Source organism: Brachyhypopomus gauderio, unplaced genomic scaffold (genome assembly GCF_052324685.1).
Source record: "Brachyhypopomus gauderio isolate BG-103 unplaced genomic scaffold, BGAUD_0.2 sc171, whole genome shotgun sequence".
NCBI lineage: Eukaryota > Metazoa > Chordata > Actinopteri > Gymnotiformes > Hypopomidae > Brachyhypopomus > Brachyhypopomus gauderio.
Genome location: NW_027506992.1, coordinates 275,001 through 280,000, shown reverse-complemented (window position 1 = coordinate 280,000; position 5,000 = coordinate 275,001).

Below are 5,000 nucleotides of genomic sequence, written 5' to 3'. Positions count from 1 at the left end.
CTCCCCCGGCCAGGGCGGGACCTCCCACACAACCCGCAGTCGCCTCCGGTGTCCAGCGGGCGAGACCCGGGCGGGTCACTGGCCGGTTCACCGCCTGCGGTAGCATGGGACCTTAGCCGGGGAGGCTGAGAGCGGAACTACCTCCCTCCGATACCGATTTCCTGACTGACTTCACGGCCGCTCCAAGCTTTTAGCCGGACCAGCCGTAACCAGTTCCGGCCGCCAGCTCCCGCTGAACAGTCAAGGCCCCCCGAAGGGGACGGGCTACTGCCCTGTCTTTTACCTTTGGTCCTCATCCACCACTCCGGTGGACGGGGCCTCCTGCCCAAGATGCTCGGGAGGGCCTACCCGCCTCGCTGCTCGCCGGAAGGTCCTGAGTAGATCCAAGGAGTACAACAAGGCCCTCCGACTTACAAGCTTGGCAAAGGCGATCCTCCGGGCGGAGGAGAGCCCAAGAACCGTTAGCACCTCATTATTGCAGGAAGGCCACAGACCTCTGGCACCCACTGGGAAGCCGAACACTTCCACATCTTCACTTTGCACCGATAAAGCACTGGCTATCGTATTCGTCAAACAACTGTACTTGTCCTTCTTTTCCTGCGCAGCCCTAAGTAAATAGCGCTCCGAGTACTCAAAACGGACTGTCACATCCACCACCAAGGCCTGGCTCCCCCGGTAAATAACCAGGTCTGGTCGCATGAGCGTCCCATCAGGTGCCTCAAGCGACCATTCTCTCCGAACTTCCCAACCTTGGCCCTCAGCCTCGGTGGCAACCAGACTGCACAGCTTGTGGTGTCGCAGAATCCGTGCTGACCGAGTGGACGGGCAGACACTCAGGATGTGAGAGCAGGATTCCAACCCTTGTGAGCAGTACCGGCAAAGAGCAACTGTCTTGTCCTTGCCCCTACAGTGGAACTCCGCAGTGGGATATACGTTTGCCCGGAGCTGGAGCGCTGCAATGAACTGGCGCTGAGAAAACCCCGAAGGGTCGGCTAGCCAGGCATTGCTGACACGACAGCCACCGAACGCCCACACACCCATGCCTTGAGTTTTTAGGTCCGCCCACCTTAGGAATTCCTCCCGCCTCCAATCACACGGAATCGGGCACGTTGGAGTCAGCAGGCTGGCGGCTGCAGTATCTGCCGCCGCCCCCCCCACAGCGAAGTGAGGGGGGTTTCCGGGATCACCGCCAGCCCTCCTCCATACGTTTGTGAACTTTGAATAAGCCTTGTCTGTGCTCATCAGCGCCCTGGTGAGGGGATCGTTCGAACCCGCTAGGCGGAAGAGTCTCCTAGCTTGGATGGAAGGGATCTGCTTGGACAGTCTAGGCACCCCCAGGCCACCATCCCGGTTACGTGCATAGAGCAGTCCATCGCACGCAGACGGAGGCAGATGCAGCCACTTCTTCACCGCCTTACGTATGATCCCATCCGCAGCCTTCAGGGCCTTGACAGTCAAGGCACAGTGGTCCGCCACGTACGTTACACGGGGCAACGCGTGTCTGACCAAGAGAGTCACCCTCTGGGTCGGCTTGAGATTGGCGCGGTCGATCTTTCTAACCCACTCTGCAATCTTGATCGTGATGTCCGGCTTAACCACTCCAAACCAAGGGGCGACCTGAACCCCGAGGTAACGCACTGTTTCTTCCTCAGTAACCATGTGCAGGGCACCACCTGCGATGTTCCATGGAGGGCAGGCATTTACCTTATGCACTTTACCCGAGTGCGTGAGCAGAAAACCGTGACACTTAGCGGGCTGGACCCGAAGCCCACTAAGATTGCAAAACTCTTCCAGGATTTTCAGATTACCGGCCATCCCTCGCCACGAACCACTTACCAAGACCAAATCATCCGCGAACGCAAGCGTAGCGACGGATGAGTGTCCAACCGAGAAGCCTTGTCCATGGGTTTCAAGGGCCTGGATGAGGGGATCCAGTGCGAGGTTGAAGAGCAGGGGCGACAAGGAGTCACCCTGCTTCACCCCTACCCGCAGAGCTATGTCGGAGGTGGACTGTCCTCCGACCTCAATCCTCGACACGCAGTCCTCGTAGGAATGCTGGAGCATCCCCACTATGTGGGTGTCCACCCCTCTCTCCCTTAGCACATGCCATAGGTGCTCGTGAGAGACGGAGTCGAATGCCTTGGCGATGTCCACGAATACTACCGCAAGAGGGCTGCGCTCTTCTTTGCAGTGCCGGATGAGGCCTTGCAGCACCTCCAGATTCTCCGAGCACCCTGGGGCTGACACGAAGCCCCTTTGTCTAACGTGGACACGACAGGCCTGTGAGAGCCTGCCATGCACCACCCTAGAGAAGAGCCGTAAGACCAGTGAACCTATGGTGATGGGTCTCCAGTTCCCAATCTCCATAGCCGTCATGTCCACTGACTTAGGTATTAGTACCGTGCGACATCGCTTGAAGCACTTTGGAACGACTCCCGTGAACCACCACACATTGAACATACGCGTCAGCGTTCCACCCTCCGGGTCCCATTGAAGCAAGAACTGCTTACCGATACCATCTGGGCCCGGAGCGGTATCGTTCGCCACCTGCCGGAGGTTATCCGTCACTTCCCGAGCAGACAGGGACGAACCGAAGAGACCATTGTCGGCATCCCGCGCCCTCGTAAAATGACCCAGCCCGTTAAAGATGCCCACAGATTCCCACTTGGATCGAAAGGTACTCTCAATCTCCTCAATGGGAATTGGGCACACCCTGTGCCCGGAGCCATCCAGCACCTCTGCCGCAAGACGGGCCGGGTCCTTGATGAAGAGCCTCTGGCGCCTCTGCTTTTCCACCCATTTCCTGTACCGTCTCGTCCTGGAGCCAGAGAGCCCATTCATCCTCCTGACACCTGTTCCACCCGGATGCCTCCTCCGGTCCCTCCCCACCAATCCCGTCAGCTCAGAAAGTACAGACTGGGCCGCCGTTTCCACTCTCAAGGGCCAATCGTTTGCCTCCTCCAACCAGGCAGCTAGGGCTGAGGTATGCTCGTCCCCACCCTCACTCTCCGCAGCTACCATCCCAGCAGCAAGACCCCGAAATTGCTCTCGGAGCCCCTCCACCGGAGCACCCACCACGGAGCATGTGAAGGGGTTGGCCACCGGCTCATCCCGAGGACCCTCAGCCCCTAAGTCCATTCTACTACGCATGGCCCTGAGCTTCTGCCTCACCTGTTCTTCCGACCGATCCTCAAGCTGATCGGCAATCAGCCTGCTGATCCTGGCCTCCCCTCTGTACCTATCCTCCAGTTGCCGCAAAGCCAGGACCTCATCCTCCGTCCAGCGTCTCTTGACTCCCCTCCTTTCTGGGAGAGCCCCCCGGCCTTGCCTCTCCTCAGAGTTTGCCTCTCTATGGGCCATACGATGGTGCGTACTAGGCTCCCCTGCATGGTCGGGTTGAGCGCCACCGCTCCCTCCTGCACCGGAGCACTTCCCGGCGTGGCAGGCAATTGAGTGACCATTACTGGAGGCCTTTCCGCAGCCACCGCACCGGTACATCACGGACACTTTACTGTGGCGGACAGCGTAGTGCTTCGCTGCCCACCTCATCGTGCCCGTCTGTACGCCACAGAGCTGACAAATGATGTTCCTGTCGGGAATCGATATGAACACCTGAGTCGGGTCCGTAGTCGACTCGCTAGCCTGAACGACCATGGTGGGGTCGTCAGGCTGAGGGGGAGCCAATTCTTGCCTTCTTGGACTCTGAGCTGCACCGAGCGACAACCTTTGGGGAAGAACAGGTGCCGAAGAGGAAGCAACCACTCCACCCTGAACCCCTCTCAGGGACGGAGAATCGGGTCGGCGCCTCCCCCCAGCGTGAGTTGCCTGTCCTGCCGAGGCAGGCGGCCCGTGAGTCACCTCGTGAGTAACTCCCTTCTCCTTCTCCCGTACGTTCTCTGCCACGGCGCGGGGTCTTGCACCCTCACACGCCGCGACTTGAGCACTGGAAGCAGGGATGGAATCGCTTGATCGGCTCATTCTTTCTCTCGCATCTGAACCCAACCTATGTGGCACTTACGGCCATACCAACCTAAGAAGGCATGGACCGCCTGGCCACCACCAGGAGAGATCGAAGAGACCGGCCACACGATCCCTCGTTCAGCCCCTGGCACACCACCCCGAGGTGGCCAGGCGGGTTGTGGGCGACCGGAATCGCCCACTGGGTAAACTAGTCCTATCATTAACGTAAGTCGTAAGGGTCCTGATTGACCTGAATGTTCCTCCACATGTGTCAGTATATGAGGTGTGTGCAATGTTGTGCAACCCTAGGTGTAATATGTGCACCGACTCAGACTCTGCTGTGCAGGAGGGCCTGCCGCAGATGAGCCCTGACCATATAACTTGGCCAGGGCAGGACTATGTAACCGCCACCTAGAACCCATGGTTACACGGGCCTGTGATGAGACCGTGAAGTCTCGACTATGTGTCCGAGCCGGCAGTGTGCAGGTGCATAGACGGTGGACCGCATCTCCTGTGATCCTCCGGTTCGGTCCTACGTAAAGACACTTGGTTGTCAGCGGTGCTGGGCGGGCATGACTGGCGAACCAGTCAGGGGCCTACCCACCACCCGAGGCTCGCCACAGGCCCGGGGAACGGGCGACCGCATTTCTGCGGCCCCCGGCCCGGGCCTGCTTAAGAGACCTCAACCGACAGTGGCATTGGGCGGGCATGACTGGCGGACCAGTCAGGGGCCTACCCACCACCCAAGGCTCGCCGCAGGACCGGGTGTCGGTTGACCGCATCACTGCGATCCCCCGCCACCCCGGCCCGGACCTGTTTAAAGACACTCGGTCGTACATGGCAATGGCGGGCATGACTGGCGAACCAGTCAGGGGCCTACCCACCACCCGAGACTCGCCACAGGCCCGGGACCTGACAACCCGTCCCTGCCCCTGGTTGACCGACGTGGCCCAGTCGTGACCCGACCCGCGTCTAGGAGCAGACCAGATATCGCCCCGCGCCCCAGAAAGAGCCCCACCGCGAACCAGCGGACAGCGCTA